Source organism: Vespa mandarinia, chromosome 9 (genome assembly GCF_050613455.1).
Source record: "Vespa mandarinia isolate Hongniang chromosome 9, ASM5061345v1, whole genome shotgun sequence".
In the NCBI taxonomy this organism is placed as follows: domain Eukaryota; kingdom Metazoa; phylum Arthropoda; class Insecta; order Hymenoptera; family Vespidae; genus Vespa; species Vespa mandarinia.
In genome coordinates this window covers 2315001-2327933 of record NC_140818.1, presented here as the reverse complement: position 1 = coordinate 2327933, position 12933 = coordinate 2315001, and the positions used below count along the sequence as shown (strand labels likewise).

Here is a 12933-nt window from a genome sequence, read left to right as displayed (position 1 = left end):
TCTTGAGAGTTGAGTTCGTAACACTCCTGTATATCTTCGTAGCCTATAACCAGTAAGTTAAACAGAAAGATCGTCAGATTTTCTCGATGCTTTTGGCCAATATTCCGTTTAAAATATTACTGTTCCGATAAGTACGAACATATCTATGTAGGTATCACATTTTAGTAGTTTTTATTTTAAATTTTCTTTTTTTGTAAAATGAAACGAAATAAAAAAAAAGAACAAAATCAGTGTCCTCGTACAAGAGAGTCTAATTTTGACGATTACTGTCAAACTTGATCATTCAATTGGGCGTTAAAAAATTTTCTTTGATAATAATAATGATGATAATAATAATAATAATAATAATAATAATAATAATAATAATAATAATAATAACAACAATAACAATAATAATAATAATAATAATAATAATAATAATAATAATAATAATAATAATAATAACAACAATAACAATAATAATAATAATAATAATAACAACAATAATAATAATAACAATAATAATAATAATAATAATAATAATAATAATAATAATAATAATAATAATAATAACAACAATAACAATAATAATAATAATAATAATAATAACAATAATAATAATAATAATAATAATAATAATAATAATAATAATAATAATAATAATAATAATAATAATAATAATAATAATAATAATAATAATAATAATAATAATAATTATAAAGATAATGATTTTGAAAAAAAATGATCATAGAAAATCCTAGTCTTTACTATTGCCAACGAAATCGGCCTTTACGCGATATGTCTTAGAAAATGATGAAGTATTTAATATAAAGTTAATGTAGCTTGCGACCGAGGGCTTGATCGATGCTTTCCATCGATCAGCTTCACACCTTCGAGGAAAGAGATATAGTCGTTCGCTCAGTTCTAGTTCGTCGCTCGTCGTAGAGTCTACGCGTGGCTTAATGGAGACGTTTTTATTAAACTTTCGCTCTTTCAGTTATTTCGATTTTCTTATTCCACCTACATAAATCACGCGACTGGCTATGAAGAACGCGAATTTCATAAGAATAACTCTTTACGTATACATATGTACAACATACGTGCGTATATAATATATATATATATATATATATATATATATATATATATATACATATATACATATATAAATGTACATTTATAAATGTATATATATTTATTTATTTATTATATATATAGATTTATATATATAAATATATGTATAAATATATATATATATAAATGCATATGTATAAATGTATATATATATTATATTATTAATGTATATATATATATATATATATATTATATTATTAATATATATATATATTAATATATATAAATGTATATATATATATATTATATTATTAATATATATATATATTATATTATTATAATTATTATTAATATTATAATATATATATTATATTATTATATTATTATATTATGTAATTAATAATATAATATATATATATTATATTATTATATTATTATATTATTATATTATTATATTATATAATTAATAATATAATATATATATATATATGTATGTATATATATTACACAGTACTATTTTAATCAGTGATATTTTGAATGTATTTAAAAATTTAATAGTAACATCGTGTGATATTAGGTTTATATATATACATACCTATTTACATATGTATATGTTCTACGAGTATGTAAACAATCAAGTGAAATTCAAGCGAAATTCATTGACGTAATTACCGGCAAAGTTATAACTGGTATAAATTATCAAATTTTATTGTGCCTTATAAATCTTGTAACCAAGTTGACCTGGGGACCCAGTCACGTGTTTACACATTGTTACATACGTCCTTTCGAGATATAAACACAATCTTTCTCATTTATAATTCGATATACTCGGTACATCGAGAAATGTTTTTTTCTATTAAAATAAATTTTTGTTTTCGAGCTTGTGTATATTTCGATCGAACTCGATAGGAAATTGATCATTCGGTCTTTGGAGATTATTTAAGCGGACAACATCGTACCGAAGATGAAAAGATATCGTTTTATCTTTTTCGTAAATAGATATGTATATACATACGTAACGTTAAGGGTGAAGTTCGTGATATCGTACAAAAATATCTGTTTAGTGAAAAATTAATTAATATTATTAATTTAGTCCAAATTAATTTTCCATGTCCATTTCTTATTACGGTTATGCGTTTGTTTTGGACAGATTTAATTAGTATTTTTAAACGTTTAGTCAGCATTTTAAATAGATTATCAGTATTTATAATAAAATATCCATACGTAATATCAGTTACGTACCATGATGAGATACTAACACTTCATTATTTATATTGATCAAAATATTCATATATACTGACAATTCATTTTATAAAATATTTATAATTAATAAATAAAAATAGTATCCAAATAAGCAGAAGCGTTTCTTGTGTAATATAATAAATTTATACATTAGCATTATAACAGTTTACTGTTTTAATTCTCTCTCTCTCTCTCTCTCTCTCTCTCTCTCTCTCTCTCTCTCTCTCTCTTTCTCTCTCTCTCTCTCTCTCTCTCTCTCTCTCTCTCTCTCTCTCTCTCTCTCTCTCTCTCTCTCTCTCTCTCTCTCTCTCTCTCTCTCTCTCTCTCTCTCTCTCTCTCTCTCTCTCTCTCTCTCTCTCTGGACCAACATGAAAAAGTGTTCAACAAGAAGTATATAATTTATTGCGAATTTAACTTTTCTTTTTTTTTATTTTAATTAATATTATTAATTAAATTCAATTTTTAAACTCACATTATACTTATACATATTATATATCCTAGATCAATAAGAGAAAGTGTTCAACATGAAATAAATAATTTTTTGCGAATTTAATTATTTAGAGCTTCCTTTTCCTTTTTACTTTTTTTTTTTTTACTTTAATTAATATTATTAATTAAATTTAATTTTTAAATCTACATATAACCTATATACACATAGATCATCAAATTAATATTATTTGATTGTTCATAGATATTTGAGAAATTCTGTCATAAATGTTTGTCGAATGGAAGGACCATACTTCTCTCGTGTATTATAGTTATAGTGTAGCCGAACTTATCGATTGTAAATAAATAAGGGGTAGATGTTTTTTTTTTCTAAGAGTCTCTCGAAGATGGTCCATTGCTCTAATTCATCCCTTCCTCTCCCTTTCCCCCCCTCTCTCTCTGTCTCACTCCTTCTCTCTGTAAACTTACGAGTGAGAAAGAGAGGAAGAGAGAGAGAGAGAGAGAGAGAGAGAGAGAGAGAGAGAGAGAGAAAAACAGACCACAGTATCGGTGCGACAAAGGAGTAGTACCCGTAGGAGGTGCTAGAGGATGAGGAGGAGTAGGTAGAAGAGAAGGAGAAAGAGGAGGAGAGGAAAGAGGTACTTTAAGGGGGTAGATGCGTCGGCGTGTTGCGCCGTAGCTTTTGCCGCGGCACACGGCAGTCCATTGGCGAAGTCCTAACGAACAACCGCCGGTCACGGAAGCTTTCCGCGTCGTCGAAAAGTTCGCGAGACCGCGTGTACTCTCCTATATGCGTTTAACGAATTTTCATATTATATAAATAATTGTTTTAAGATTTTTATCGATTGCAAAAAAGGAAAATCTGATTTTCACCGGTTTTCTTCTTTTCTCAACAGTGTTGTACATTGCTTTTCATTCCGCCTTTTTACTGTTTTTCTTTTTTCCTTTTTGTTTTACTTTTCTTTTTTCCTCTATACTTTCGTCTCGATAGAAAAAGAAAAAGGACAGCGACGATCTTAAGTGATTTTAATTAGTGCGTCATTTTAATTAATATCTTCTTAATTATAGAGAAAGAATTGTGTCTGTGTGTGAGAGAGAGAGAGAGAGAGAGAGAGAGAGAGTAAGAGATCTATTTCTTGTTTCTTTATTTCTCTTTTTTATCGTCGTTATCGTCATGCAATACAAATTCGAAAATTTGAATTATACATCGATATCACGAAAGAGAAAAAGTTCGAAAGTCGTGGTTGTTTTCTTCTTATTTTATTAAATTTCAACTTTAAAAAAGTAATATTCTACTTTTTATCGTGACTTTGCGTGTACACTTGCACATACATTATACATACATACGTATCATCTGTGTATATGTAAAAAAGGATCCGATATAAGATAGAAAAAAAGAGAGAAACAAAAAAAAAAAGGAACGAAAAAAAAATTAAAGAAAAAAGAAGAAGAAAAAGAAGGAGAGGTGGAAGAAGAGAAAAAAAAAAATAAAAGAAGAAAGAAAAAGAAAGGCAAAACTTTTCCGGAACGATAAAAGTTACGCCCGGCAATTTTGTTCCCGTTAGATCGGCTTGGAAAGTTCGTTCATTAGCTTCTATCCCTTGAGACACACACGACGACAGTATATTCGTCCGAGAGAAAAGAGGATTTTCGATCCTGAAGAGAGCCTGTCATTTGCTCTCTTTTTCTAATACAATTCTAATAGCATTCTCTCTCTCTCTCTTTTTCCCTCTCCCTCTCATTCTCTCTCTCTCTCTTTCTCCCTCTCCCTCTCATTCTCTCTCTCTCTCTCTCCCTCTTTTTCTTTTTACCTATCTATCTATCTATCTATCTATCTTTTTTCTCTCTCTTCTTTAATCTTCATCGTTTCTTCTTTATGTAAATTTAATCGCGTGGTTTATCGTTGTCACGAGTTTACGCTTTCTCTTTCTCTCTCGGTCCGTTCGTTCGTGAGTGTGCCATGACTACTTAGGATGGTTTACCGATGGCATGGTTGTTAGCAACGGATTATAAAGTTTACCGCGGTCAGTGGAAAACTGGGGCACGCCCAAAGCCACGCCGTCGTGATTTTGGCGACGCAATCCCCACTTTCTCGACTATGTGAAAGAATACCCGAAAAGATCCCTTACAAGCGAGTGAGACGGAGATAGACATTGAGAGAGGATAATAGGTGGATGTCGCGACCCTCGTGATTTATAGACTGTGAGAGCAAGAGAGAGAGAGAGAGAGAGAGAGAGAGAGAGAGAGAGAGAGAGATAGAGGAAAAGAGAACGATACTAAAACCAGATGATAACTCGAGTATTTCTCTTTCCTCGATTCTTTTATAAGATTAAATCGTTTCAAGATTCCTCTTTTATTTTTTGTCTTAACCATTTTCTTTTTTCTTTTTATTTTTCTTTTTTTCTTTCTTTCATTTTTTCTTTTATTCTTTCTCTCTCTCTCTCTCTCTTTTTTTCTCTCTCTCAACTGCTAATAATATGTCATTGATCGTCGAAGCTCTATAATAATACAATTCGTTCGTCGAAGATCGATAATATTAATATAGTATTTTCTGATAGTTGAAAAAAAATAAAAAATTAAAAATAAAAAAGAGAGGAGCTTGACATTTAGAAAAAAAAAATTATATCGGCCTGTAACCTTTTTGTAATTTTTTCTTTTTTTTTTTTCTTTTTTTTTCTTTCTCATTCCCTTTTTTCATCAGTAAATAACCAAAGCGTCGAGCCGTGTTCTCATTTAAAAAGGATTGTTCTTCTAAAAGTTTTCCATTTGCAGTTAATTGCAGGCCGGGTTTTTTTCTTCTTTTTTTTTTTTTTTGTTTCTCCTTTTTGTTTTTTTCTTTTCCCCAAGCAAATTACGTTGATTATCTTTGCGAGTTTTCATTTCGATTATTTTCCTTCTGTGTTCCCATTTTATTCTTTTTCTTTTTTTTTTTTTTTTTTTTTTTTTAGTTTTGTTTGGTTTTGTTCTTTTTTATTTTTTTTTGTTTCTTTTTTTTTTTTTTTTTTTTATTTTTAATTCTATCTTCTCCCTCTCTCATTTCTTTTTCTTTTATTTCAGTGAATCAGTCTTTCTACTTTTCTTTTCTTTTTTTTTTTTTCTTTTCTTTCCTTTCCTTTCCTTTCCTTTTTTTTCTTCCTTTTTCTTTTTCAAATTCGTTCAGCCAAAGGCAGCTTCCCCTTCGATGTGTTTATTTCGAACGTGAAACGAGGAGTGAATAGGGTATCGACAGCAGGTGCGAGTTTTCTCCTCCTACTCTCTACGATCGTCTCGATGGAGGTTCCTTTATAGCTTAGGCATCGATATAAGAGCGACGTTGGTCGTGTTAGATCGTTCCAAGCTCATGTCACGTACGTTTAGTTTCGAGCATACTGTTTGCTTCGAGTATCGTTATATCTAGAACGTTAACTATCTCTTTTTTGCATATAAACGAGAGAGAGAGAGAGAGAGAGAGAGAGAGAGAGAGAGAGAAAGACGGAGGCGAAAAATAGTTAAATAAAAAAAATTATATTTAATTTTTCTTAATAACGATCTACAACCTACATACATATATACATATATACATACATACATATATACATATATACATACATATATATATATATATATATATATATATATATATATATATATACGTCGCTGTTCTTGATAATAATAATTAATGTAAAACTTTTTTCTTCCTCGTTTGTTTTTTAAAATACAAATGAAAAAATATCGTGATTACAAACAATTTTTAGGTGTTAACAGGATTGATTCATCTTAAATGTGATATCATATTTCGAATTATTTTCTTCGGTTCTTCGAAAGGAAAAAGTGAACTCGCGTGAGACGATTTTTTTTTTTTTTAGAATAAGTGATAAACAACGTAGAGTGTCGGTTTGACGCGATAACGTCGAGATGTGAAAACTATGTAATATTGTGTTGCGTGTTGGTTTGAGATTAATAAAAGTAATATAAGAGAGAAAAAGAAGAGAGAGAAAGAGAGAGAAAGAGAGAGAGAGAGAGACAATATTAATAATATTTTCATCGTCATCCATATTTGAACGTGAACGTAGAAGAAAGAAGACAGATTTTTTGGAGATTTGCAATATATTTTGTGCGTCGCTCAAGGCAAAAGAATATAGGAAAATAGAAGAGGATAGAGTCATCGAGAAGAACGATAGTGTGTTAGGAAAAGAGACAGAGAGCAGAGAGCAGAGAGCAGAGAGAGAGAGAGAGAGAGAGAGAGAGAGAGAGAGAGAAGAGGATCATAGAACGAACAGGTTAGTTATAGACACTAAACTTTCGTCGATTTACGCTTACTCTCACAGAACGATAATTCTGATTTAGAAGCCTTGAGATAACGCTAACGTATTTCCATCCTTTCCCTCCAAACAACCAACCTACCTTCATCCAGTTACCCCCTCACTCTCCCCCTCCCCTCTCTCCTCCTTTCACTATTCCTTTTATAGCTTTAGGATCTATAATAACACGTGTAATTCTCATACAGTGAATTCTGTTTCATTTCCTATCGTTTCGCTCATCTATGTTTCCTGTCACAATTCGAACGTAATTTTTTATTTTTTCTTTTTCTTTTTTTTAACGACGTACTCTATTTCTTTTTTATTGTTTCCTTTTTTTAATTCTTCCTTTTTTTTTGTTCTTATTCTTTTTCTATTTCTTTCGCGGCATTCTATTTCGTGATTACTTAAAAGTCGCTTTGTTTTTAACGAAATACCGGAAAAGAGAGAAAAAGAAAGAAAGAAAGAAAGAAAGAAAGAAAGAAAGAAAGAAAGAAAGATAGAAGGAGAGAGAGAGAGAAAGAAAGAGGTAGTGACAGTACTCTATCATTCTCTGTAACGTGATACCTCGTTCATTTTAATCGAACCATCCAACTCTACTTCTCTGCCATCGTCGTTCGTACCTCTAAAATCGATTGTATTTTCGCGTCGATGCATGGATAATTCGTGATAAAACTATTATATCGTATCGTATCGTATCGTATCGTATCGTATCGTATCGTATCGTATCGTATCAAGTTTGTGCATGTGCATATGTTAGCATATGCGTGCGTGCGACGTTTGTGCGTTCGTTGGTGCTTTCGTTTGTTCTTTCATGCGTTCATGCGTGCGTGTATTATTGTAGTCGTTGTTTTACAAATAAATTATTGCATTTATTGTCGCCCTTCCAATCTTTCGACATCAACGGCTACGTAATCGTTTATTTAGAGAAATCTCATTGGAAATCATAGCTTATTATAAGTTGCATAAATTATCGTATTATTGTGATAAAACTATTATATCATATATATATATATTTATTTATTTATTTATTTATTTATTTATTTTTTTTTATGTATATATATATATATATATATTTAATAAATTATGTTTAATATGGAATTTTTGTTTACATTTTTTCCATACGACAAATGATTTTGAATTTATTGCAAATACAGATCATGCCAAAAATTTCTAAATGATTTTATAATAAAAATCAATCATTCAATAATTTTTAGGGTAATAATGTAATTTTACAATATGAAATAGAAGCTCGGTTTCTGTACGATTTTTAACGAAAATGAATACAAAATGTCTCGAAAAAGTATATTCAATCGATTTTCATTGTAGAAAATTTTTGCCTATCTTATATTTATTTTAGCTATCTAACGTTTTATATAAAATTAAAAAATAAATAAAATTGTATATCTCAATGTGAAAAAGATTGTAAGTATTATGTTCGAATAGTATATAGCTCGTAAATTCGTGATTCGTCTAACGAAATGTAACTAAAAATAAAGATGAAATAAGAAACGTATAAAATAAATAAACAAATAAATAAATAAAAGAAATAAATAATAATACTCTCGATGACAACGGGGTTGCGACACAAGAGAGAAAGAGAGAGAGAGAGAGAGAGAGAGAGAGAGAGAGAGAGAGAGAAACGAAAAAGTATTCATTTTTATAACTTTATTCTCTCTTGTGGCGAACCGTAACCGAATTTATTCTCAGTGCGTTTGTTTCTAAAAATTACAAAGAAAAATGAAAAGAGAGCGAGAGAGAAAGAAAGAAGGAAAGAAGAGGAAAGGTCAGTCAATCGTTTTTGTGCCAAGAAGGAAAATTGTACGCTCTTTATCTCAAGTCTCTCTTTTAAAAATTCCTATAGATTTGAGAAAAGAAGAAGTTCCGCCGGATGCTTGAGAATATTTATCGATTCGAAAGAGAAAGAGGGAGAGAGAGAGAGAGAGAGAGAGAGAGAGAGAGACAGAGAGAGAAAGATGAAATTATGCAATTTGTAATACGATCGTAAAATAAAAATCTCAATCGCTACGTTTTAATGAGATATTATTTTATATACGTCGATCATTGTAAGTGATAATAATAATTGAACGTAACAATAATATTTATTATTCGAACAATAATTATTAAAAAATATTATTCATTATTTATTTATTACCATTTTATATCTAATTGATAAATAAATATACATATATGAATAGATGTATGATACACACATACACGCGCGCGCTCACACACACACACACACACATATTGATTTTTATACGTGATTAATTATTCAAACAAGTAATGAATAATCGTTAAGAATTTATAATTTTTCCGAATAATATATTTGTCCGTGAGAATTTTACATACAAAAATAGTTGCTCAAAAGTTGACGCTCGTATGATATATTATATATATATATATATAAATATATATATATATATCTTTTTTTTTATTTTACAAAACATTTTTCAACGGTGACTATGATTCGAGAAATCGATTTTACGAGCATAGTACGCGTCAGGTAATCGAATCATGGTTCCTCGAGAAATGGACGACACTTCCTATATATCGCAAAAGCACGTACCTACTTATATATACGTATGTACATGACTTGAACATATACTAGTTATATATACATACGCAAGTACATATATATACATATATATACATATATATATACATATATATATACATATATATATATACATATATATATATATATATATACACGTATATAGGAATTGAGTTTCCCGATTTATTGCTTCTCTCGTAGAGAAGCTTCTCTTTCCATGGATATAAAAATGAAAGGCGAATATTAAATTTTCACGATACATCTCCATCCCTCTATTCATTTCTCGAGAAAAATGTTAATCACGTACGAATGATGTCTAACGAGTCGACGTATCGAGCCTTCATATTTTCTCTCTCTCTCTCTCTCTCTCTCTCTTTCTTTTTTATATGTAATATAAAAAATTCAGGAAATATGATATACCGCATTTTATTCGAAAAGTAAAAGTCGTGTCGTTTCTTATTTATTGGAGAAAAATGATTGGCTTATTTCTTTCTATCGTCGAAGTGAGTGAGGGTGAGACAGACGGTGGTTTTGGCGGATGAGAGAAAGAAGCGAGGGAGATGCGTGCGTGAGGACACGTCCGTTCTATAAGATTAACGAAAGAGAAATCACGATGTCACGAACGCAATATCGATCGATAGATCGAACGGACGGTCAAATTACATACATCATCGACAAATTTTAGCACGGCACAAACTTTTTCGGTTATTATTGGGATAATTTTGAAAAAAAATGAGAAAAGAAACAGGAAGAGAGAGAGAGAGAGAGAGAGAGAGAGCAAAAAAAGGGAAGGAAGACACTTCTCCGTAGATGAAATTCGTCTCTTTCTATCCATCTCACGTTTCATTCACGATAATAAGTGGAAAGGGTGAACAAAAAAATGGAAAGACGAAATATAGATACAAAAAAGGAAAATAAAGAAGAAGAAGAAGAAGAAAGGAAAGAAGAGCAAAAAAAAAAAGAAGTAAATAAATGAAATGAAAAAGAAAGATAAAAAGACAAAAATAGTTTAGGAGAAGAAATAGTAGAGCAAAGTTCGAGTTTCGCGGCGCCACGGATTTTTCTTTTCAAATTGAAGTACGCTCTTTGACTCCACCTCTTCGATGCTCTTTGCGATCTCTCTATTTTCTATTAACGGTGTTTTGGTGTGAGTAAGTTTGCAGGGAAGGGAGAAAGAAAGGTGAGGGGATGGTAGTGCTGGTAGTAGTGGTGGTGGATAGCTCAGGGATTCCGTGAAACAAGGACCTCCTTCGAAGCCTCTGAACTTGTGAAACTCGTCAGCTTTGGAAAGAGAAAAGAAGAGAGAAAGAGAGAGAGAGATAGAGAGAGAGAGAACGGGAGAGAGAAAGAGGGAAATATAAAAGGGGACGAAGTTGGATAACAGTACGTTTTCTAATTACGAGCATCAGAGAAGATAATGTATCTAAGCTAGCGTTATGCTTCCTTTAAGAAAGACAATAAGGAAATTCGATTTATTTGGTTGGTATCATATTGTGTATAATTAGTTAATAATTAGTTAATTTTGAAGAAATTAGAGACAAGGGCCGTTTCAACTATCTTATTCCTTATTTGTTTAATATTTCAAAAGTTTGATAAATTTTAATAATTTTTTGTAATATAGTGTTACGATAGAGATAATTATCTATTTAGCTTAGGGGAATGTATTTTGGTATTACATTTGTAAAGAATTATCAATGTCATTCGAAGTATTAATGATTTCATTGTTATAGATTTGGTCATTGAAAAATTTGGGCATTGATTTTGTTTAATATCGAATATTTTTACATAATTTTAGCTAATGTGAAATTACAAAAATTTTCCTTAGCTTTTTTATCCCTTCTTTTTTTTTTTTTTCTTTTTTTTTTTTGGTGATAGTATTTGACATACATACATGTACTTACATACAAAAATTCTTAGGCGAAAATTAAAAAATCATTAATTCGTCTTTTTCAAAAATTTAGAGAAAATTTTCGTAGACTTTTAATAGTTTTACAATATGGGAAAAGAAAAATGAAAATTAACTTGCAATGTCTCGATAAAGGTTATATTGATTTTTTTAATTATTCTGGAAGCTTTTTGGGTACATCATTAATTAACATATACATATGTACACACACACACATACATATATATATATATATATATATATATATATATATATATATATATATGTATATCTACGTATTATATTATGTTGAAGATAAATTGTTACTTCGATTACAGAATATATAGCATTAACGTGAAGCTGAAGCTGAAGCAGCGAAATATTTACAGCTTCTGCTTTATACAGCTTTTAATACGATCCGGTTATGCTTTTATGCTTTCAAGTCTTACGGATCTTTGATCAGTGAGGCCCTTGCGACTATTTTAGTCTCATAACGTTCTATCGTTGTTATATTTATGAGAAGCTTTTGTTCGAGCTTATATTATACATAAATATTATACGCCATTTCCGTATTTTTCAAGCGTCCCAGTTAAAACTACTAACAAAGACGATTCGAGCGCACCACCTTCAATTCTGAATCGTAAATATGCACTTTGCGCGAGAAAATAACCAACGGTACGGTAATTTTCTCTTTTTCCTTTTTTTTCCCTTTTTCTGTTCCTCTCTGTCGCTTTTTTTTCTATTCTCTTTTTTCTGTTTTTTTTTTCTTTCTTTCTTTTTTGTCGAGCTTTCACAAATATTAATTGGAAATTAAAAGCATACTTTGATTACGTGATTCAACAATTCTATTATATTTTATTCTAACTTTTCATACGATATATTAGTTAAATTTGTTATATCTCCGGCTTTTAGAGAATTACAAATCTTATTGTACTTTATCATTACCATCCGGGGTTTTATAAAGCCGCGAAAGAATATTTAACGAAAATGAATTTTCCAACAGATTTTCGTCACCAAGACCACGAAAACTTTCTATCTTTAAAAAGCTTCGTTAGATGAGTACCTGTGATATATAAAGGTGAAAGTGAGAAAGAGAGAGAAAGAGAGAGAGAGAGAGAGAGAGAGAGAGAAAGCTAAGGGAAAGTGAGTGAACTCTTCAAATGGCATATTTTATTACTAACGCATCTAAATAATAATAGATTTTTACGCTAGGGAACTCGTTTTAATTATATTTCTATTACGTTATTTCTATCCATATGTGCGTATAAATTCGTATATACAGGAAGGATGGACCGAAAGCTATTTGGAATCAATTTCCTTTTTCTTTTTTTTTTATTTTTATTATTTATCTTCAGTCTATAAAATTACAAGCCCGGAGGAACTTTTTTTTTTTATAATTTGCACAAAAATTAACCTAAAAAAATCTCTTAATTGATTTATAAAATTGCTTTGTAGCTTGTGGTTTACCTAGG

General features: G+C 29.9%; 1 protein-coding gene across 3 annotated transcripts in view; it reads left to right on the top strand.

The window, feature by feature from the left end:
* Nucleotides 1–12933, top strand: part of LOC118446498 (zwei Ig domain protein zig-8) — a 201293-nt gene that overhangs the window by 6980 nt on the left and 181380 nt on the right. The window contains exons 1-2 of one of the 3 annotated variants that reach the window (XM_085659255.1): nt 3458–3637; nt 6477–7001. The exons of 1 other annotated variant lie outside the window; for it this stretch is intronic. The gene's annotated coding sequence lies outside the window, so the exon portion shown is untranslated. Of the gene's footprint in view, nt 1–3457; nt 3776–6476; nt 7002–12933 lie in introns of those variants that run through there. One more of the 3 variants, XM_085659254.1, reaches the window with a different exon arrangement.